We start from the raw sequence: 25,251 nt of genomic DNA, 5'->3' as shown, positions 1-25,251 counted from the left end.
GTGGAAACGGAGGCCGAAATGAGCCCAATCTAAATTTTGAGCAGACCAAGCTCTTCGAGCTATCCCAAAATTTTTGTCGACCTACGAACGCTCGCCAAAGCTCACTGAAATCGGAGAAGGTGAGCAGGCGTGTGCTGGAGCGGCTGGCGACTAAGCCCGAAAGGACGTGACCTGCTCTGATACCAATTGTTGGAATTAGGGTTGCAGAGAAACACACATAGCTTGGAGAAGATGAAGGAAGCTCAAGGCACACAATAGAGAGTGTGTTACTTAGTGTGCAATAGAAAGATAGATAGCCCTAGAGTGATGGGCGTGTATACAATGCACGGGGGAAAAAACCTCCTAAAGAGGGAAAAAATGCCCCGGTGGTCCTAGTGTGTTCACACACATCACTACCACATGTATATGGTAACAGATAAAGGTATTATTCCATGAAGCTGTTTCATGATGTAATGATGTGTTTTCATGATGATCAAAAGTCGTTCGTACTGACCGTTCATTCTATTGATATGATTATTCTTCCATGGAGTTGTTTTGTGATGCCATGATACGTTTTCATAGTGATTAGAACTTGTTCGTACTGATCGTTCATTAATGACATGATTATTGCTTTACAGAGTTGTTTAATGATGCCATGATACATTTTTTTGATGATTAAATATCATTCATATTGATGATTATTCTTTTGTGGAGTTTTTGCATAACTCTATGATGTATTTCCATGATGACTAGAAGTTGTTTGTACTGATCGTTCATCACTAAGACGATTATTCTTTTATAGAATTGTTTCATGATTCCATGATATGTTTTTATGATTAGAAGTCATTTATATTCATCGTTTATCATTGAGATTATTATTATTCCATGGAGTTGTTTTATGATGTCATGATTCATTTCAAAGTAATTACAAATCGTTCATACAGATCATTTCTCATTGAGATGGTTATTCTTTCATGGATCTATTCCATAATGTCATAATGTGTTTTTATGGTGATTAGAAGTCCTTCATATTGATTATTTATTACTAAAATGATTATTCATTTATAGAGTTGTTATGATGCCATGATATATTTTCATGATCGTTTGTTATTGAGATGGTTATTATATCATGGAGTTGTTCCATGAGAGGCGCTATGTTTTCATAATGATCAGAAGTCGTTTGTACCAATCGTTTGTGAGTAAGATGTTTACTATTCCATGGAGTTATTCCATGATATCATGATGGATTTTCATGATGATTACAAATCGTTTGTATTGACAATTTCTTATTTAGATGGTTTTTTTGTTCTAAAGCATTGTTTCATAGATGACTTATTATAATTGAGAAATTTTTTTGTTAGATAGAGTCATTTTATTGCGTTGATATTTATCAATAATGATTTGTTATAATTGAAATAATTATTCTTCAATGAAGTCAATTCATTATCCCATAATGTTATTTTAAGTTTATTTGTAATGATTAAGATGACCATTTCATGATTTCATGATTTTGTTTCATGATATTTTTTTATGTTTACTATATTTTATGGATTTATTTAATGAAGCCATGAGGTTCTTTCATAATTATTCCTTATGATCTAGATAGTTTTTATTCCATATAATTATTTTGTAATGATTTCTTATAATTTCAATGATTCTTGTGCCATGGTGCTATGCCATGATGCCGAGGTGTTAATCCATGATGATTGTTTTTATGATTGAAAGAATCATTACTCTGTGGAGGTTTTTCATTATGCCATGATATTATTTCCCATCGACTCACAATGATTTAGATGCTTGTTGCATGATGTCCTAGCACTCTTTCATGATTCATATTTATATGATCGAAAGAGTGATTCCATGGTTCTTTTCCATGATAATTTGTTATAATTGAAATGATTATTATTTTATGTCTTTGCTTTACTATACCATGATATAGTCTCATGTTGATTTATAATGATTGAGATGATCGTTTCCTGATGTCATGATATTGTTTCATTATCTTGTTTTATACTATTCTTTTATTCTTGAGATGTTTTTTTCCTCATAGATTTTCTATGTGATTCCATTCCATGGTGATTCACTTATGATCAAGAAAACTTACATTGAATAGAGTCCATACAAATAAGACATCCCCATGGTGAAATTTGAGTATCGACTTTGTATATATGTGCATATATTACATGGTATTTCATGTTAAGAAGATTATATAGTATATACATGGGCTTATTCTTGATTGAAGTGTTACATACCATCTCCAAAGACATTATGTCACTGTATTTCTCTAACATTGATATGATTTCCATCTTGTGCTCTTTGATTTTGTGATATTGGCAGATTATATATAGCTCAAAGACAAAGTAAAGTAACTCAAAGATGGTATATGTTTATTGAAGTTAAAGATGATCCAAAGCATTCTTTGAAGTCTTTGAAGAGTTAATGAGATCATTTTATGTTTACTATTCTATGGATTTATTTAATGAAGCCATGAGGTTCTTTCATAATTATTCCTTATGATCTAGATAGTTTTTATTCCATATAATTATTTTGTAATAATTTCTTATAATTTCAATGATTCTTGTGCCATGGTGCTATGCCATGATGCCGAGGTGTTAATCCATGATGATTGTTTTTATGATTAAAAGAATCATTACTCTATGGAGGTTTTTCATTATGCCATGATATTATTTCCCATCAACTCACAATGATTTAGATGCTTGTTGCATGATGTACTGGCACTCTTTCATGATGTATATTTACTATGATTGAAAGAGTGATTCCATGGTTCTTTTCCATGATAATTTGTTATGATTGAAATGATTATTATTTTATGGCTTTGCTTTACTATACCATGATATAGTCTCATGTTGATTTATAATGATTGAGATGATCGTTTCATGATGTCATGATATTGTTTCATTATCTTGTTTTATACTATTCTTTTATTCTTGAGATGTTTTTTTCCTCATATATTTTCTATGTGATTCCATTCCATATATGGTGATTCACTTATGATCAAGAAAACTTACATTGAATAGAGTCCATACAAATAAGACATCCCCATGGTGAAATTTGAGTATCGGCTTTGTATATATGTGCATATATTACATGGTATTTCATGTTAGGAAGATTATATAGTATATACATGGGCTTATTCTTGATTGAGGTGTTACATACCATCTCCAAAGACATTATGTCACTGTATTTCTCTAACATTGATATGATTTCCATCTTGTGCTCTTTGATTTTGTGATATTGGCAGATTATATATAGCTCAAAGACAAAGTAAAGTAACTCAAAGATGGTATATGTTTATTGAAGTTGAAGATGATCCAAAGAATTCTTTGAAGTCTTTGAAGAGTTAATGAGATCATTTTATGTTTACTATTCTATGGATTTATTTAATGAAGCCATGAGGTTCTTTCATAATTATTCCTTATGATCTAGATAGTTTTCTCTAAATGGTAGGAATCAAGAAGAATTAGACTTGTCTAATTTTCTAAATAGATTCCAAGATGTATCTGTTGACAAAATTCCTATGGAGTTACCTCCAAACCAAGGGGATGATGACCATATGATAAAAATTCTAGCTGGCAGCTCACCGCCTAATAAACCTTGCTTTAGAGTTTCTCAAGCTCAAGAAGAGGAGATTATGAGGCAAGTGCATGAGCAGGTAGACAAATGTATGGTGAGGCCTAGCTCCTCTCCCTTTTGTTCTCCAATCATTTTAATGCAAAAGAAAGATGATACTACCGCATGTGTGTTGAGCACTAAATCGTATCACTATAAAAAACAGACTTTTTGTACCGCAATGTCGAGAAATTTGCGGTCTTGCGAGGAAAGCACCGGGCTTTTGGCTGTGAGAGTTTGTGAGAGAACTCCAAAAACTATATGAAGGAGTTAAACCATAGATGCCAGGAAGACTAGGGTTTGGAAGGAAGTGCAACCAAAGAAGTTCCACTCTTTCTCTCTTGCACTCACACACACAAAAAAAGAACACAAACTGAATATCAAAACAACACAAAGAGGAAAACATCAAGGCTATGGTCATATCGTATCATGGGTAATATGAAAGGTTTAATAGATGAGGTAATAACGTTCAATCTTTGCCGACCAAACAGGATACAGATTGTTCTTTGGAATTGTAGTTTTGTGCTTACCATAATATATATGTTTTGTCTAGTGACTGGGATTAATTGTGTGTACAAATCCTCTTGGTTCATAGCAAGATAACTACACTCACGTCAAAATAAAAGTTATAGTCTATAAGAGATAGTATGATGGGATCCGGTGAAAGAAGTATTTCATTGAGTCTTTCCGGGCCAAAGAGAAACACTATACGTTGTTGAAAGTATATTTTATGGCTAATCCATATGTTAATTCTAATAGATCACACATAGTGGAGGCGATAGAAATTCTCATCATGTGGATCATTCATCTAGATATGAGAGAACTGCAGAGATGAGAAGTTTCCCTCCCAAGCCCTATTCTTGCCCATAGGCAATAAGGATAAGGCGGGAAGAGATGTACCTATAGCAATGAGAACCTAGAATTTGTAGAGAGAATGAATTTCTAAGAGTGAGAGAGATAGGTTTGGTTAAGGAGATGGGATTAGATATGTATATGTGGATTAGAGCTGAAAAAGAGAACAACAAGAAATCAACAAAACATCAATGTAGAACACATCTTACTTGCCAAACCCTTCGGCACCATTTTTCATGGAGAAAGAAGAAGAGGAAAGAATTCAACTTTGATTGATACACCAAGCCCAAGACCTTATTCGATGAGAGTTGATCTTCCAAGGATAGTTTACAAGAATGGCTAGTCTTCCTCTAGGAGAAAGTATAGGCTTAGGCTTATGTTAATGGCTAAGAACAATTAGACATTAGTACTTACTCCCTCATGAATGCCTCCTATCAATGTCTTGAATGGTTTTCAAGAAAGAAGAGGTCCTCTTTTATAGGTGAAGGGAATCCCCAAGGATTTACACAAGAAGAGAAGAGCCAGTGTGAACAGAAACTGGAAAAGTTGGAAATGAGTTGTCCCTGCATGATATGGGCAGACTAAGGTCCAATATTTTGATCATATCTCCTTAACCGTGGCTCCAAATAAAAAAGTAAAAATATGGGCAAAAAATTCAGCTCATTAGCTAAGACTCCCATTTTATATACTTTTTCTTAATCATCAAAATAGGGTACAATTTTGGCAGCAAAAGTCTTCTTGTGGTCCCCTTAGCCTAGACTTTTATTTGATTCCGATGGACACCTCATGCCATATGAAATCATGACATTGCTCCTTGACAAAGTTTTGTAATCATTCTTGCAATAATGCATTAAAATAGGGGTATCTTTGAGAATCATGAAAGCTAGTGTCCCACTAGCATTTGATTACTTCCTAGTATCTATTTAAAAGAAATATAAGAAAAATATGAAAAATACATAGAATATATATATATATTGGAAGTTACCCTAGATATAGGATTTAGCTAGTGTGTGAGATGATAATGAGATAGTAGAAATAAAGAATCAATGCTTTTTGCCCCAAGTTAAAGAGGTGGAGCTATTGACGCTTTTCCCATAGTATTTTTTGACGGTAAAGTAAGAATATGTTATCCTTGAGATAATAGGATGAGATAGAAAGTTTATTATTATACTTAGATATGCATATGTACATTATAGGAATATAATTATTTATCTAAGAAGTTGCAAGATAGATCTTGTAGCATGTGTTTCCACTATGTACGTGTCACAGCATGACAACGGGTAGAAGATCTATTTGATAAGCTACAAGGTGCGACCTACTTCAGTAGGATTGACCTTAAAAGTGGATATCATCAAATAAGGATAATGACTGAAGATATCGTAAAGATCACGTTTTGTACAACATTTAGTCTCTATTAATATCTAGTCATGCCTTCTGGTTTGACAAATGCTCCAACCACGTTCAACCGTCCAATGGAGAAAGTTTTTTTACCCCACCGCAAGTTCATTGGAGTGCTCTTTGATAATATCATAATCTAGTCCACATCCTTGGAGGAGCACAAACAACATCTCCAGGTAGTTGTTCAAGCTTTGAGGGAGAACAAGCTTTTCATCAATAAAAAAAGGAGTGAATTTTTCCTTCAATTGATTCAATACCTAAATCATATTATCTCTCCAGATGGTATCCATATGGATCCATCAAAATTGGAGGTAATAAAAACCTGGCCTAATCCAAGGTACATGAGCTATGAAGCTTTATTGGTATGTGTGCATACTATAGACGCTTCATAGCAAAATTCTCCCAAATAGGAAGAGGATTAGATGACTTAAAAAAGAAGAACCTTAAGTACTCATGGACTACTAAAGAGAAAAATGATTTTGACAAGATCAAAGAGAAGCTTACCTCCCAACCACTGCTTATGCTCCCGGATCTCTCAAAGCCATTTGAGGTCCAATGTGATGCTTGTGGTGATCTCCTTGGAGCGCTCTTGCTTGAAGAACAAAATGCCATAGCATGCATGAGAGCCAAAGCATCAGGAAAAGTTTGGACTCAAAAATGGGCCTTGTAAGAATTGTTGATGTGGCATAGCTTTCAAAAAGTGGGGATCGGTAAATTTTTTGCAAATAAGATCCAAACTTGTCGGAGGTTGGATATTTAGAATCTACTCTTCAAATGCTATCTATTGTTATATAGCATGCATTTATCAGACATTTCCTCCATGTAGATCTAAAAAAAGGTGATTTTAGATTACTATAACGGTAACAAAACCTGGCTGATTGAAAAAAAATGGCATAACTTTCATAGAAGTCATCCAAACTTTTCGGACCTTGGCTCTTTAGAATCCATTTTTCAAGAACTTTCCAATGATGGGTCATATCATAGGGTTCTAAGAACTATTTAGAGGGGTCTACTGGTTGCTTTCTTTTGTACAACTTTGATGATGTGGCACTCTTAAAAGGCCCAAAAATGAGTTCAAAATTTTCCTAATGGCTCAATACCGATGAACAGGCCTTGGGCATATATGAAAAAGAGATTTTAGCTAACCTACATGCCCTAGACACATGGAAGCACTACCGATCAACGGGTCTTGGGCATATATGAAAAAGAGCGTTTAGCTGACCTACATGCCTTAGACACATGGAAGCACTATCTATTTGGGACTCTATTTATTTTACAAACGGACCACCAATGTCTCAAGTACTTCATGACACAAACCGGCCAATCTCTCCAAAAAAACAAATGAGTAGTGCAAATTTTCTTTTGCAATTTAATTTTCATATTGCTCACATTGCTGTTAAGCATAATCAAGTGTTTGATGCACTCTCACAACAATCAAGGGTAAATGCGGTGTCTATAGAAACTCACAACGATCTATCTTCCATGATAGATGAGTAAGCTATTGACCCTGATCTTGAAGACTTATTGCCAGTCCTTGCCTTAGGGAAGAAAGAGGAACCATTCTCATCTTGCTAGTATGTGATAGATTTATCTTTAGGAGAATACCCATGCATTAATTGTTATTTTCAAGGGGAGTTTATCAGGATTCGAATTCCAACATTTTTGACCTTTTCAAATCTTCATCTTCCTTTTGATTGGCTTTTAACGTTAAACGTTTTGAATTCTTTGTTGAAGTCCCCCAGCTAGCGGCTTCTTTCTCTAATTTCTTATGATTGTGTCGCTTAATTTTTTCTAGTCTCTCCTCTTTAATATTTTTCAAGATTCTTGTCAAGCTCAACATCATCTTCTTCATTTTTTTTGGAGATATCCTCCTTGACCTTTTTAAGCAGCTAATTTTGCTAGTCTTTTTTATCTAAGCCGCTCTACTTCCTCCATTGATCTCTATACTTTGTGTCTTGGGAATTTTCTCTGTAGGTTTTGTTTTCTTACAGATCAATGGGATTGTAGCATCTTCTTCAGGAGATTGATACTTAGAGGGAGTATTGGGGTTTTGTTTTTCAATCACTCCGCTTAGCTCAAATTTGGAGTTGTGGCCTTGCTATAAGGTATCTTGGCTCTCGAGCTCCTACACCTTATCATTCTCTTGGTAGGCATTGTAGAAGGTCTACCCATCAATTTGACAGAATGTTTGGCCTTATGTAGTAGATCTAGTTGTGACTCAGTCTTAGGTAATTGGTCTATCATTCCCAAGGCTTGATATTCTATCCTTATATATGTCACTTCCCTTAAGGTTTTCTTCAACCAGATTCTTGAGGATGTCATTCACCAGATCACATCCAATTACCCTCCTCTCTACAAGACCCATTGCCATCATCACTCCAATGTGTAGGTTGGGCTTTGTGTACCTTGGTGGCTTCCATACTTTTAGAAGCTGTGATATGAGCCGTACTACAGCTTGGTCTCCACATAGATAAGGTTTTTGTATGTAAGCTTGCTGAGAAAGTTGTGGTTGGCCACAGGGAGAGGATTTTAAGATTCACTTGGATTTCAAATTCCTCTATCATTCTCTTTGCTAACACCTCATCGTCTTGGTTTAGAGAGGGAACACTTCTTTCCAGGATGTCTTCTCATCTTAAGGAACTTCAACTTTTGTTTTTCTTTGGCATTTCCTTTCAAGAAGTTGTTGCTCTTCCTTTAGCTAGTCTTGATCTTCTTTTTCAGCTTGAGTTTCCATTTTCTCTTGATCAACATGAGGTGGAGAAGGAGGCTTTGGAGAGACTTTATGTCCTTCTATTTTGAATCTTTAGTTATTATTGTGTCTTGAGATGTCTCTTCATGTTGCAACTACTAATTGCATGAGGAGTCCAATATGGAATCTAATTTGTTTGTTGTTTGTTTCTTACACTCCTCTACTCTTGTTTGCGGACTGCCACGATCAGACAAAGTAGCCTAGTGAGAACTAAAACAAACATAAATATGTCAATATTAGGATCTAACTGACTCAACTAGTGCATGGAAATGTCAAACTTAATGCCCCAATGCAAATGCATTGAGGAGAAAGGTGTTACTCTCAACATAAGAATCAACTAAAGGGCAAAATGCATAAGTCTCCCATGCGGTCTAGCTTTCAGTTTAATGGTTGTATAGGTGTCAAATGAACTCCAAATAGCAATAGGTTTTCAACAACAAAACCTACAAAAGTCATCGTTCGGAAGTTGATAAATCACAATTGTTTCCACCCCTTACCTTCACCAAAAATGACAAATGAGGGGTTGTTTGGCTCCTCTTAAGGCCTACCTACCTCTTTAGATGCTTAGTTTCACTTAAAACACCATTAACAACTCAAAAAAATAAAATCACCACTCTAGGCAACTTGGAGCTAAAACCACTCATTGCATCGCACACACAAAAACACTCAAACATAGCACATTGAGCATGTACATGGTGCAAAGAGTATGATGAATCAACAAAAGATATTTCATTAGCAATGAATACCCGTACAGAGATTATTGAGTACACAAGTGTAGACATACTCTTCACTATGTGAGCTCCACAATAAACATATCCTCTAATAATTACAAATTTTGGCTTATATACGCAAGACTTATAGGAGAGTATAGTTCAAAGTTAAAAAATTTGGCTAGCATCATTTATTGTACCTAATCTTCCTCATGTGGCTTGTATATTCTTGTCAAAGGGGTTTCCCATTCATGGAGGGTGTAGGCCACAGATTTAAGCCCAAGATCTTTGCAAATTGGCATGAACATAGTGGAATCCATCTCAAAATAGCCCGTATAGAAAGCCTCCTTGAAGGTATACATGTAGTGGCTTGGGAGGAACATAATTTTGGAGAATAGGCCATAGATCACCTTCATCTTGGGGCTATAATTCAAATTTCATATAAGCCCTTTGTATTCCTCCAAGAATGAAGTCCACTTTACTTTGGTGGCCTCTATGTTTTATAATGTATTGATACATTTGGAGAGCATGCAAAAGAACTTCAACATCATCTTGCATGCTATATCTGGCTTTCTTGAAACTAGGATGATGCTTTGCTTGATAGAATTCCTTCTATAGGCGAGTAAAGGTGCCTCTCTTAGTTTGGGGAATATTGGGTGGTTTATCCATGTAGGGTGAGAAACAACAAGTTTCTCAAAGTTACTCCATTTTCTTCTCCTAATGTTTGGGCAATATATTGGGTCAATTGAAGGTGGGTTGGAGCAAAATAGTTTATTGCTATTGCCTGCTTGTTCTCCCCCATGAACTGAACTGTCCATGATGGCCTAGCCTCTTTGATTTTCTTTGTGGTCTATTCCAAAAGTTTTAGCATCCTTGTAACATCCCTCAGCATGTAGTAGAAGTGCTGCTAGTAGCTCTTTCTTCTTTCTATTGTTAGCCATTTGAGTAGTGGGTACGGAAGTTCTGGCTCAGGAACCTTTTCTCATAGCTGCTCTGAAGTAATGTATTTTAGTAAATCTGATTTTAATAAATGATGCTCACATCGGAGGTTCTTAGCCACAGCTTCCCTAGTTACTTCCCATTGTTCATCCGATAGATGTGAGTACTCTTGAGGTAATTTATGAGGTTCAATTGAAGTACCCACATGTAAAACTACTTGTACTCCTTTTTTGTTTCTTCTTTTATGTTCTCAACATCCGGCCCTATTTTCAAGGGTCCTTTTTCTCTGGGGGAGGTTCTAGAATTTCTTGATTATTGATAGATTCTTTCTTAAATCCTCCACTTTCTTCATAAGCATCTCACTACTTTCATCCTTTGATTTTCCTTCTTCTATCGCGGCCTTGATTTTGTTCTGAAGAGCCTCTTCTAGTGTAATCCTTGTTATTTGAGAGACCTCTAGTGCTTGTTGCGAGTTTGCAATCTGCTTCTTATAGATGTCAGTCTGCTTAGAACTACTCGTAGGGATGAGCAAAGGATCTTTTGTAAATGCCTCTCACAGTCTGTTCTAATTAGCTATCCGGCCTTAAGCACATCTATTGATATCCTTTGCTTCTGAGCTAATGCCGCTGACTCTTTGGTAGTCTGATGGTCTTGTTGATATTGATTTTCTTTCTGGTACATGGTAGGCTTACTGCTTTGAGCTATACTCTCATGTACTTGCCTAGCCATCCCTTCCTTTTCATAAAATTCTTCTTACTTTGCCAGCTCTTTGCTGACATGTTCTATTTGAGCATTTCTCCCTTGCAAATCTTCTACCAAAATTGTGCTACTCTCGACCAACTTTTTATTTTTGGTCAATGTTTTCTATTGAGCACCCCTAGACTGAGATCGGAATTGTTCTCTTCTCCTTTCTTGTATTTGAGAGTGATTTTCATGATTTCCTTGTTTAGATCTTCAGCCATCTTAGAGATTAATGTTGCCTTGGACATATTGGACATTGATTCATGAGAGAGTGGTCCTTGAGCACCATCTTGTGTTGTTTCTTTGGCGATTTCTTGGACGGATTCCTTGTTGTCATCTTTCTTCATAAGGGTAATTGCCAATTGAGTGGTTATCTCTATCTTGTGCTCTCATTTACCTTCATGAGAAGCTTCCTTAAGAGAGCGTATGGGCAAGGATTTCAATCCTACCTTCTTGTGCTTTCTCCACATTTCTTTTATTTTTGTGACTGCATGGAGAATTTATCTCTATTGAACTTCCGATGAGATAGGTAAACCAAACATCTCGAGGTTTTCTTGCTAGGCACCAGGCTTGGTATCTTTGGTTTTTCTTCTTGAATTTTTTGTTGTTACCCTTGCCTTGCCTGCTCTTCTTGCTGATAAACTTGATCCACCATCAACTATATAATATTGTCTTCTTGGCATTTGTCAAAAGATTCTTCTTCCGTAGTGGTGGTGGTTTGTTGGTGGTCAAGTCTTCTCTTTCTCCTTTAGTCCTTTCTTCACGCTGCTCCTGAATCTTAACCTGTTTAGCCTCCTCCTTTTTCACTACAAGAGGTTGTGTGCTCTTGTGACGCTGTTAGCGACGGAAATACACTGGATTTTTATAACCCCCGGCGTCGCTAAAACCGTCGCTAATAGCGTCGCTATGAGAGCGTCGCTATATGCGACGCTATAGGCGTCGCTATATAGAGACGCTCATAGCGACGGTCATAACGACGGTTATAGCGACGTTTACTCAGAAGTATATAGCGACTCTTATAGCGACGCTCCGGAACCATAAATAGCGACGGTTATAGCGACGTCCGAGAGAAATTTTTTTTGGTGACAGGGCATTGAATGCCCTGCCACCCATCAACCATATTGTACTCGATTCACTTTTTAAAAAAAGTGCAAGGGTAGATAATAGACCCAAAGTAGTCACCCACAAGACGCATTGTTTGCAAAATTGACAAGCGTAAAATTGACAATTGTACACATCATAGGCAAAATGAATTGATTGGCAAATGTAATAATGACAATTGTACAACATCATAGGCATAAAGAATTGATTGGCAAAATGAACTTCGGTGACAAATGTAATAATATACATGGTTCAAAAAGACGTATAAAATCCGTCTCATGATACATAAGCTATGAGAAACCCTAAACTAATGCTATCTAGCTACGGCTAAACTGACGTCGTCTAGTCAGACGTCTCATCGCGTCCAAGCGGTGTATCTGTCGGATTCTGCAAAAAAAGACAATAAGACAGCTTTCAGTAAGTATAAACATATAACGACATATATAAAACAATACAAAAAATAGAAAAGAGTAAACCCTAATACTAACCATGCCGCCGCAAGAACTGAGAATGTCCATCAGGGCGTTTAAGCCCTTCCTGCCTGCGTACTCGCGCTCGTACGGTGTGGGATCACGTCTTGTCATCGACCACTGTCAAAACATACAAAGATTTCATTATGTTAGAATTAAAAAACTCATAAACCCTAAACTATCGAACATCAAGAGCAATGCGAAAACACTTACAAAATCGGCCTCAAATGATGCCCATCCACCGCTCCCCAAGTGGTGCGAGCTCCCTGCCTCTACTCGCGCTCTGGCTGCATCCTTTTGTTGCTTCCACTTGTCGGGATTCTCGCGCGCTGCTTTCTTCGCATTCTTCCAATCTTCTTTGGCCAGCCAATCTGGCCTGTTCCACCCATTCTTGATTGCTTTTTGCACTTTGGAACGCTTGTGTTTGCAGTATTGGCGCATTCGAATCTTCATCAGGTCTTCATTGAAGCACTGATCCCGTGTTGGAACGGCAAACTCATCATGAAGTATGCTGATGACTCTGTTTTTTAAATCACTTGGTACTTCACTCCATTTGTTTAGTATGTAGTGTCTAAACAGCTGAGAGCAAAGACCACGCATGCGCGAGATCACCTTCTTGCCGTCACCATCCATGATGATGCCACCACTGAAGTCGACGGAGTAAGGCAAGCCCTCTGGCCGGTGACGCGTGAACCTGGGTGTCCCGGCAGGGGTCTCTAGCGGCGTGTCGATGGGGGTACGGACGACAGGTGTCTCCACCGGCGTCTGAGCCCCGAAGCGAGGAGTGTCAAGTGGGGTGGCTCCTGGCGGAGTAGGTAGAGGTGTGTAGCTGCTAGGAACAGTCAGCTGCGCAAAACCTGGCGTAGATGGGGATGCTCTGGCTGGTGTGGGGGCGGGCAAAGAAGGGGAGGGTAAAGAGCCTCGTCGAACAGGAGGCGGTGTGGAGGCATCGGTGGCGGAATCCCCACAACAACCGCCACCGCCACCACTAGAGCGCCGGTGTCTAGACGAGTGTGAAGATCGTCTCGTCGACGCCGAAGCTTCGGAGCGCGCCGAATGCTCCGAAAGAGAGGGAGATGCGGATGGAGTAGGAACGCGTGATGATGCGCCAGAGCGCTGACGCTCCACGTACCACTGTCTGTGCTGCGGTGACAAATAAGAAAGAAACTCCTCATCATCCATACCTGCATTAAACACACGAATATTTAAACTTAATATTGAATGAATAGAGTAGACAATGACGCACAGATCATTAAATACAATGACGTAATGACGCATATAAATACAATGACGCAATGAATTGAGTGATAGAAGAGGCAAGTCAAAAACTCAGAATTTTCAATCAAAAGATGTGAGCGCGAGTAGAAAAGAGCGTTATACACCATGGAAGGTACTTAGAGAGCCAGAGCTTTTACAACACGGAGCAAAATTGTTCAAATACAATATTTGTGGCTTTAAGATATCTCTCTCTCATCCTTGCATAACTCAGCATAACTTCCTCTATCTATATAGAGCTCTCCGTTTAAACACGTATCCTCTGTTTCATTTTGTAGCTCCTCTGCAAAAAATCCTCTGTAATTGATCCTCAAAATCTCTTGTAGCGTGCCGAAGTAAGTGAGTTCCGCCACCACAAGATCTGCATCAGAGGAACGTCGTCGACTAGAATGTTCAAATTTTTCCATGATTCCACAATCTTGAGTAAAATGCTTTTTGTCGATCCGTTCCACCCTAAAATGTCGACCTTTACACCATGGTGCTATGTATGACTTATACTACAACGAACAAAGATTATGAGTGGCCGTTCAAACGTTTAGAAATAAAGTCACTAGCTAGTCGTACATTGCAAACTTACCTTGGTCGCGCAACCCCGAGAGTACTCCCATTCTTCCTCAGTCACTTCGTCACCACATTGTTGTGCGCTTTTCAATTGGTTGTGCAACCATCTTAAGCTCATGAATGTTGGTAGGCTCTCCAGAACCGTCGGATAGTGCATCGGTGGTCGTCTTCACCGTCTCCACTCGATTCGTGCCCTTTGTCGCTCTTGCTTTGCATCCTCATACTGTGAAATCCACTTTTGCATCACTGGATTGTGAAGCATGCAAAATCGGTTGATTTTAGCCTCTAGATCTTCCGTCATCTTCTTCTCAACACCGAGATTGCACATGACAATCCCAGATATGCGCTCATCATCTATGGTTCACCATAGCGTGTCCCGGGCTTTATCAAATCCGTCTAGCCACTCTCCAATGTACACTAGGGACTCTGATACCAACCAACCTTCTGCCATGCTACCCTCCGGACGTGCCTTTTGACGCACATATCCCTTAAGCATTTTCATGAAACGTTCTAAGAAGAACATCCATCTGGAATGAACTGTGCCAGCTATTTCCACCTCATCAACTATGTGAACAAGAAGATGCACCTGAATGGTTAGCATGGTAGTAGGAAAATGTTTCTCAAACATGCACACAAGCTCCGCAGCATTTAGTTTGGCGAATGGTATGGAGTCTACGTTGATCTCCTTTTGTGAGATCCATTGCACCAGCTTTGCAAGTTTTTAGATTGTGTTACGGATGTCGAGAGACAAACATCCCTCAATGGCAACCGGTAAAATAAACTGTAAAGTATGTGCAACAATGATATTAAAGTCCACATTTTATGCAATGATATTAAAGTCCACTATGAACGTACCTGACACATTTTATGCCAATCGTGTGACTTCAAACCGGTAAGCTTTCCTTCTTTAGTAAAACACGTTCGGAGCGAGTGCATTTTGCCAGTGGGGGTCCGCAAAGATCGAATGGTCTCTTTTACTTTGCGTTCTTCGGCTCCTGTGAAAATCCATGGTGCTTTGGGGAGTTTTATCGATCCATCAGACGCTGTTTGCGGCCAATATTGCTCCATACGATCCACATTTCTAAGGTCAACTCTGGCTCCCAAAGTATCTTTCTTGCCGGTCAGATGGTCCCATAGTAGATTACCCACATTCTTGAATATGTGCATTGGATCGAGCAAGTGATTGATCATGAGTCGGGGCCAGTATGGTAACTCGTACCATAGAGATAGTCTCTTCATCCCTGGAGGCAATCCGTCATCGCACATCTCCTTCTGCTCTAACCATGCTTGTGCAGACATCCTTGGTGGCTCTCTTCCCAAAAAGCCGTCGCGTAACACATGATTCTCTGGAAGATACGCTTGATGACCTTCGTAGATTTTCTTCTTCAGTGAGGGCGCCCTACGTGCATTCAGTCTAGGTCCACATGTGACACATGCTCTGTATCCGCTTGTTTGAAGCCCTGCATGTATACACATGATAATAGATCAACTATGGGAAAAAACAAGATTTACAGTGTCTGAGTGAGGAGTGTCAATAGATCACCTGAGCATTCTGTTAGCCCGGGATAGTCATGCATGGTCCACATTAGAATGCCTCTGATCAAAGCATTCCATCGTCTTGTGTGTCGGCTCATATCCACCACCTCTATGCCAATCCACAATTGTTGTAGCTCTTCCAATAGTGGACGAAGATACACATCCATATTCTCCACTTTATATCGCCCTGGCACAATCAAGCTTAGCCATAGGTGCCCCTTCTTCGTAGTCAACCACGGGGGAATGTTGTAGTTGACGATGACAACGGGCCATACACTGTAAGATGTTGATCTTTGACCAAATGGATTTACGCCATCCATAGCCAGGCCTAAGCGCAAATTTCAAGCTTCCCTGGCAAAATCCGACCATGTTCCATCTATATGTTTCCAGGCTGCGCAATCTGCAGGAATTCGTAGATTTATTCTCCTCATGCCATGATGCTAGGGCGGCCATGGACTTACATTCGAAGAAATGCTTGATGCGAGGAAGCAGAGGAAAATGTCGCAAAACCTTTTGTGGAATTTTTGTCCCGTGGAGATCTACTCGATATCTTTCGGAATCACATTTTAGACACTTCTCCATGTCTATGTATTCCCCTCTGAAAAGAATGCAGTCATTAGGACAAGCGCGGATAGAATTGTAATCCATCCCCAAGTTTCGCAAAATCTTTCTTGCTTCATCTCGGGAATATTGCATCACATTGTCAGCTGGTAGTATGTGCTCTTTAAGCAATCTACACAACATAAAAATACGATACAGTCGTGTAAAAATCTATCAGATCATTATACATTTAGAGTTTTATTAAAGTAAACTAATTGTAATAGATCACTTGAAAAGCGCTGTGACGCTAGTGTCACTCCATCCAAACTTTTCCTGCATGTTGAGAAGAACCAAGAGTGCTTTCAATCTAGACATACGTGCTCCATTATACAATGGCGTATCAGCTTCACTTTTCATATCATCATAGATAAGCCTTTCTGAATCCATGATCGTCTCGATCATTTCATCAATCTCGGGCTCAAACATTGCCTCGTTGGGAATGTGCTCTGCATGATCATCCCCGGAGCTGTCAGAGGCTACATCTTGTGGCCTCACATATGCTGCTTGACCAAAGCGCCTGCGAACACGTCTATTGGGTTGCAAGATTGCTGCGTGTTGGCCAGCGTCAGAGTCCGACGAGTTATAATTGGCAACAACTCGATCTATAATAGATGGATCGAACTCGCCAAATTCGCAAACGTGCTGCAAAGAAACACATCTTGTCCGTCGCACAGCATGCTTGCATTGATTACAAGGACATAAGACCCTCGTTGAAAGATAGGTGTTTCGGTTGGACGGTCCCACATCCTCGTCACTACTCATAATGAGGATAAAAATCTTATAACCTGGACAACAAATTTAATATTCTATTGGCATTCTTCGTCTTATCTCTCTCTCTCTCTCTCTCTCTCTCTCTCTCTCTCTCTCTCTCTCTCTCTCTCTCTCTCTCTCTCTCTCTCTCTCTCTACCTCACATTCTCTAGTCATGTCCAATCCCCGCACACCTGGGTCTAGAGGTGCATGGAGATCAGAACCACCGGGTTATAATCTCGTCTTTATTGGTCAATACCTATATTTGTGGGTACAAGAAATCTACAGACCCACGTCTACATGATACTGCATGTAGTGGACAAAACCCCTTCGCCTCTTCTCTAGCTGTAGCACTTCACAGCATCTTAACATCTTTTCACAGTAGATCTTTTCACTGTTCATCTAACTCTAAACCCTAAACCGTAGGTAATTCTTGCGTGGACTCGATCTAACGTAAATAAGCGTAAATCTAAATAAACGTAAATATAACTAAAAATAAACCTAAATCTAATTTAACGTAAGTCTACATCTAACCTAATCTTTAACGTCTTTTGGGATAGTTTCCTACGACGTTAAAACTCTCTTCTTCTTGTGTGTGTGTGTGTGTGTGGGTAAACCTAAATAAACCTAAGACTAATCTGACATAACATAAATCTAAATCTAACGTAAATTATGTTATATTAAAAGAAAAGAACTAAACTAACAGGAATTATAAGAACCTTAAAACTGATTTAACACATAATTTTTCACATAACTCGGCAAGAGTTGGCATTCTCATCACTAAAGATGTGAGAGTTAACTTCCAGCAGTGACGCTGCCTCATCTCCATCCACATCTGACGACAGCAATTGGCCCTTTGGACCGTTCTTGCTCTTGTTACTAACTTTTAAGTTGTTGTTGAATGACTAGAGGTTGTCTAGATGGTCATTGTCGGGGATGTAGTGACTCTTGCCGCCCTGAAGATCCACCTTCTTCCCTATCTTATGAAGACATTTCACCAGTACTTTTGGATCCACGGAGCCCACCATGAGTGAAAGCAGCAATACCCTATATTCCATTGAGGGCTTTCTTCACCCGCTTCATGCAGGCATCGCAGTCTATGGAGACCTAAATCTAATCTAATATAACGTAAATCTAAATCTAGTGTAAATAAACGTAAATCTAACTAAAAATAAACCTAAATCTAATCTAATTTAACTTAAATAAACCTAAATCTAATCTAATTTAACTTAAATAAACCTAAATCTAATTTAACGTAAGTCTACATCTAACCTAATCTTTAACGTCTTTTAGGATAGTTTCCTACGACGTTATAACTCTCTTCTTCTTGTGTGTGTGCACGTGTGTGGATGTGTGTGCCAATAAAAAGACATAAATGGTATAACCTTTCTATCACCCATGCCAAGTATGATAGATTGGTTATGCCATTTCCCTCTTGAATAATAGGTCTTGAGTTCAACTCCTCGTCGGCTAGATCTTTAGGTCTTTTAATTTTAATTAGTTTCCTACGAGGTTAAATTAGTTTCTCTCTCTTTCTCTCTCAATGTGTGTGCATTTTTTCGTTTATGCATGTTTTCTCTCTCTTTTCCTCTCTCAATGTGTGCGTTTTTTGTTTATGCATGTTCTCTCTCTCTTTTCCTCTCTCAATGTGTGCGTTTTTTGTTTATGCATGCTCTCTCTCTCTTTTCCTCTCTCAATGTGTGTGTGCATTCTTTGTTTATGTATGTGTGTGTGCGTTTTTGTTTATGTTTGTACTCTTTCTCTCTCTCTCTCTCTCTCTCTCTCTCTCTCTCTCTCTCTCTCTCTCTCTCTCTCTCTCAAAAACACTATGTGTGTGTGTGTGTGTGAGAGAGAGAGAGAGAGAGAGAGGGAGAGAGAAAGAGGGGAAGGGAACATGAGAGTGAGGAGAGGGAAGGAGCATACCTGGCTCTCCTTCCTCTCCTCGCGCGTGTGTGTGTGTGTGTGTGGAGAAGAAAGAGAGAGAGAGAGAGAGGGAGAGCGTTACCTGCTCCTTGCTTGAGGGCGCCGAAAAACTGAGATCTGAGATCTGAGTTTTTGGGCACTCTCTATTATTTTTTTTAGCCCAGTCGACGTCGCTATGAGCGTCGCTATAAGCGTCGCTATGAGTGTCGCAAATTTACTTGTAAATTTGCGACGCTCATAGCGACGCCGGGATTTATTTTTTTGAGCGTCGCTGTGTGAGCGTCGCTAATATGAATAGCCTCTTGTAGTGTTTTGCTTCTTCTTCTGCTAGTATTTTCTTATGTTTGGCCTATCTATTCTTTGATTTTTGCCCTTATCATATCTGACAAGCTTTGTGCTTGTTCTTTCTTTCTAATTTGTTATGTGTCCCTTCTTTTTTTAGGAGCTTCCCTTTGTTTTTTCTTTCTTTACTCCTTGACTTTTTGTTTTCTTTCATGTTGTTCCTTAGCTCTTTTCTCTCTTTCTTCCACTCTCTTGTCATATGCAGATGCATGATTTCTTTCTTGTGTTGTGGCATCTAACTACCAAAGATCTACTTTTTCTTCATTAGTCTTTGATCCTATTGACTCAAAGTTGGTGGCCCCTTCATCCCTAACATATGTGGTTGTGTTGTTTTCTTTGCTCTGATGGTTCTTGCTGATATAGAAGCTCTTGCTACCTTATTTGTATTGGGCTGATGGAAGTTTTCAACCCATTCATTTGAATCTGGAGCATCTTTTGGTGAGTCTCTTTCTCCAACAAGATAGGCTACTATTTTTGTCAAAAGTTTAGCTTCCCCTACATGTGGGATACCAGATTTTTTAGTCCATTGCTTCTTCTAGGCCACTTGGCCAGGTCAATAGGTACATGTTGATGTTGTGGTACTAGCTTGTGTAGTGTTAATGCTAGATTCATGTCTTGCCTTGTGTATCTAGTCTGTCTATTGAAATATAAATGCTCTTTGTTGGAATTTTGTGGTGTGTGAGAAATGGTATTGAAGATTTTCTGCATTTGGGGTGCCTGCCATCTTTTCCCTTGCTCATACTTCCATACACAATTGAATACTCTAGGACCATCCTGCACTTGGATAGACTCATCTACAAAACAAGCTCTTGAACTTGTAATGTGGTCCATGTCAGCTCAATAGCTCTCTTTCTCTGTCAACTTGTAAATACTTCTGTGTCTCATTTTCTTGGGAGTGTCTGACCCTATGGAAAACAACATGTGGCAAACAAATGAAAAAAATCCAATTTTTAGATGGATAGTCATCAAACGTCAATCAATCATATAGTTAGTCCCCTCATATCTAGTTTGGTCAATATCTCGAGTTTAGGGTGTGCAATTTTGGCATGTATCCTTTTGAGATGTACTTCATCATGGTCTCCTCGAGTCCTTGAATTTTGATACATGGCAACAACCATGGTCGGTGTTAATAGTGTCAAAACTAAGAGCTTTTCACCTATTTGGTATATTCATCTCTTCTTGATCCCATCCATGCTATGTATGAGAAATTTGAACACCTAAAACCTCAAATTAGGCCCAAGAGGATCTTGACGCTTTTTGACTTGGTCTCCTAGAGTCAAGTTGGAATTTTGACTTTTGAATTATCTTTTTTATTCCAATTTTTTGTTCTACTCTTCAAGTGGGTTCTCGCGATTGACAACATGCTATAGCTTTCATTTCTCCTAGCTCAAACTGCCCTTTTTAGGTCAAGTGACAACAATTTTTATTGCTATCCGATGTGCCCATTCTTAGCAAAAGTGGTACCATTTGATTCCTCTTGGTGTGTAGAGTCCACTACCACCTTGCATGTTTCATTTGCATCATTGGTTTGGTCAAAACTTTTATTTTTCTCTTGTCAAAAGCCTTGTTTGTTAAGCAAGCCCTAGTTATGGTTTTGCATTTGGGTTCATATATTCCTAGTAGCTTCTTATGATCATTAATGAGCTTTTGGAGGGTTGAGTTGTAATGTTTTTCCTATAGGTTTGTTAAAAAGAAAGCACTGAAAACGCATATTCTATGATAATTTGAACTTTGACCAACTTTTTTTTCTATTGCCTATGATAATGGGGTCCTTATAATTAGGTGGAACTTATGGTCCAAAAATTTAAGGCTTTTGCACAATTCTTGCCTAGTTTTGCAAGGTTCGTGGCTATTGGACTCTAAATTCTGCAAATCTATGTGTGGAAAGTCCTTGTTTGTCCATTTTGAGAAAATGGAGTTCCTATACACTCTTTTTCACCTCTAACCTCATCAATTTTTTGGTATGAGCCATGGGGCAACAACTGCGATTGGTGTAAAGTGTGTTTTTTTTTCACAAAAAGCATATGGTTGGGTTTTCCATGATAAGGAGAACCTGTTGGGACCCTACACTTGTAATTTAGCAACCTGTATTTCATGTGAGAGTCAAATCTATGTTCTTGGACACTTTGCCTATTACTAATGAATTTAGGTATCCATTTGAGGTTTTCATAGCCTCATTAGGACCATCTGGAGGTGGGCTCCCTGGCAATATACTTTCTTTCTCATTTTGTGCTTGATGGGAGCTACCATGGCATGTGCCACCCACTCACAACTCTTGTACATCTACAGCATTGCATTCCCCATGCCTTGGGGGTTCTTTTGATTCCCTACACTGTTAATTTGGACTTTCCTACTTTGTGCACTGCTCAGGTTTTGATGTGAGGTGCCTATACCCCAATTTGTGTTTTTGGTGAGACTGGGTTAGTATTTTGCATGCATGCACATGTTCTATAAGCATCATAGAACTCACCGCTAGCATAGCTTGCCATGTGGATGCTAGATCTATGCATATGGGCTCTCCAATTTTCGCGTGTACTCACTCGCTCGCTCTCTCCTGTAGGATCACTATGTGGAAATGACTATAAAATCCCCCTAAGTTAGTATATGTGCCTAGTGCTTTCGAGAACCCGTTTTCCTTTTTTATCCTATCATTCCTTATGCATACCTTAGATTTTTTATGGATCTTTAATTTCCAAGTTTGGAATTTGTATACCCTAGATACGACAGGTTTACCTTTTCAGTCACCATTGTATTTAGGTCAAAATTTGATGCCATCAATTTGATTCCAAACTTTTTTTGTCAGTCCCTTTTGTTAAGGTATTTTGCCATTTGGCTTCAGATTCTCCATTGTTTTTTTTAAATTTTTTTAGATATTAGAAAGAAAATCCCAAAAAGATACTTTAAAAAAATGTGGTAAATCCCAAAATTTAGCAAAATCAAGCCAAAAATTAGGTAGATTATTTTTAACTAAAAAATAAGCTTTCCTGCTATATACAAAGTGTTAAAGCCATTATTGGTCTATTTTTTGTGCCTTTTATTGAATTTTGCCCAAGGTTGACTGTATAATTAGAAGCAAATGATGAGAAAACTTCCGTGTATGGAGTATATACAAGACCATGGGGTTACTTTCGGCCCTGATATGACCTGATCCCCCTTTACTTACTTTTTAGGCATTGCTTAGCTTTTGTTAGGAAAACTAAAATTGCAATAAATCACAACAAGGTTTAAACCATTGTAAGACAATGCCTAGTAATATGTAAAAAACATTTTTCCATGAGTTTTTCCATGTTACCCCCCACTCATTTCTAAGTCCTCTTCAAAATTAAAAATTATGGGTACAAGGTGGGTGGAGAAATATTTTGAGGCCCATATAATTGTTGTTGGAGTAGTGCAACACGAGCTTTCATTGGCATGTGGAAAAATTCAAGAAGACCTGCCGTGTTGGTAGCTTGTTTGGACAATTTTGGCCCTTGTACTTGGTGTGTTTGCATTTCCTTACCCTACATTTGGTTTTGATGGTTGCCTTGTATTATTTCCATTGGGATCTAGATCCAAGGATGATATTTTTGTGCTTTCCTTGGTATAAAACTTTGGCTACACAGACTGTCTTTGTTGACTTGGTTGGTTGTTGATTGGCTAATTGGTGCTTGATTTGTTTGTTTGGCCTCCTAATATGTTTAAACCTACTACTCTTAGGAATCCAAATAAGCTCTTGTGTTTTCAACTTCTTTGGCACCCATACTTTGTGATAGATGCATGTGTGGTTTGTATGGGTATGTGAGATGGTACTAAAGTATGTGATCGCTTATGGGATGGGATTGGTTGTGTTGCATATTTTCCCATCTTTCTTGACCCAAACCTGTGAGTTGGTGCTTGGGTATCCATCTTTTTTGTTTGTTGGGTATTTGTTTTGTTAGATTCTTTGTCATTTTTTATATGGATGAAGTTTTTCCGTGGCTATCCTAGAAAACATTTTTGTTTGTCTTGATGATCTTCTACCACATAAAATTTGTGTGGGTAGACAGATAAGGTTACCAACCCTAATGTTTTGATCTGGTGGTTAGTATAGCTCTACATCTCGTGTGGTGTTGTTTGAACATTTGTGTCGAGGTGGTTTGGGGCGGGCAACAAGAGATGAGACCTGCCAACACCACACAAGGCTCTTGTGCTGCTCAATTGGGGTTGGGTCAATCACAATCAAGAAAAAAGAAACAAAAAACCCACATCCAAACAAGTGAAGGGGCACCACCTAGTTATGGGATGTGAACTAGGATGCAAGAGAGATTTTGATATGACCAAGGGGAGATGTAACAAAACACACACAAGAAATCTCACACCAAGACACACACCAAATGGAACAAAGAGAGTTAGAGCAAAGGGAGAGAGAGAGAGAAATGAAACTTGCGTAATACCTTGTTTGCGACTTGCAAATATAGGTTGTTTGTTACGGTGCTATCACGTAGCTTGCACAAGATTAAGACAATGCTTAGTGAAATCTAACCATTGCCATCACATACACTCTGTCTTAGGGTTGTGGGATGCCTCTCACCATCATACCCTCTTACAATGAGCAGGAACTTGACAATGAGAACACACTAATCACTTTCTCAAGCAAGCTCAAATGACAAAAGTTAAAGATAAAGGTCACCTTGTATTTTCCCAATAAGTCTACACAAATAGAATGACAACGATTCTAAAGCCAAGCACAACTTTGAAGCACCAAAAAAACTCAATTTTTGATAGTGGAAGAGCATGTACAATAGTGGTTCAAAATAGGGCACTCACACTTTCTCACTTTGAAGTGTGTAGCATCAAAGCTTCTCTCACACCAAGTGTGAATCTCACAAGGTAATGACTACACCTGAATCTCTCCTTGTATATAGAGTGATCGGGTGCGTTTTGAGATATTGGAAATGATTTAAAAGAAGGAGAGGTACCTATTTATAGGTTGGACACCCCTCATTAAGATTATTGAAAATCCTAATTTACAAGATAATCAAATCAAGATTATGAATTTTTTGAGTATCAAAATATAGTGGGGCTTCTTTGTCTGCTTGAGTCATGGATGTGGGCTCAAGAGAAAGGCATTACTGATGGTAAATAGTGTGAAATTAGAGAGTTCTTACTATGTGCATGTCTTGAGGTGAGGTGTCTTTTAAGGTTACGTCAATGGATATTTACACACAAATGGGACATAATATGCTTTTGTTTCTGTTCTTATTTATTTATTTGTCTCAACTAGCCCAATGACTAGCTCGCTAAGGGTTTCAAGGAGATATGGGGAAAGTACCCTAGCTCACACACACCTATGTGCAGTGAAAGGGTGAGGATAGCCTCAGTGTTTGCAATTTTGATAAGGTGAGGTAGCTCACTATGGAAATTGCAGATAGCCAAAAAATGGCTATCAATTTCGTCACCAAGTTGTGTATATAAGCTGCGGGAAATGGATTTTCCTTGGTCTCATGTATCAAGTAGAGCGGTAGTCTCGATTAGATTGTTGACAATCTTGACCTTGATCACTGGATCCACTTTGTCTTCTTTGAAGTCTTTTATGGAAATAATATTGAATCACAATGGTCTCCCATGTTGTTGTTGTTTTTCTAGAAGCCTTTGTTTAGCCATTCGTTCTTTAGCTTCTATTTGTGCTTCTTCAACAATCCGTTGTTTTTCTCTTGTTTTTTGTTTTTCATTATGAA

The sequence above is a fragment of the Adiantum capillus-veneris genome, chromosome 1, assembly GCF_014529385.1.
Source record: "Adiantum capillus-veneris isolate H3 chromosome 1, ASM1452938v2, whole genome shotgun sequence".
In the NCBI taxonomy this organism is placed as follows: Eukaryota; Viridiplantae; Streptophyta; class Polypodiopsida; order Polypodiales; family Pteridaceae; genus Adiantum; species Adiantum capillus-veneris.
Note: the sequence above shows the minus strand (reverse complement) of the source record.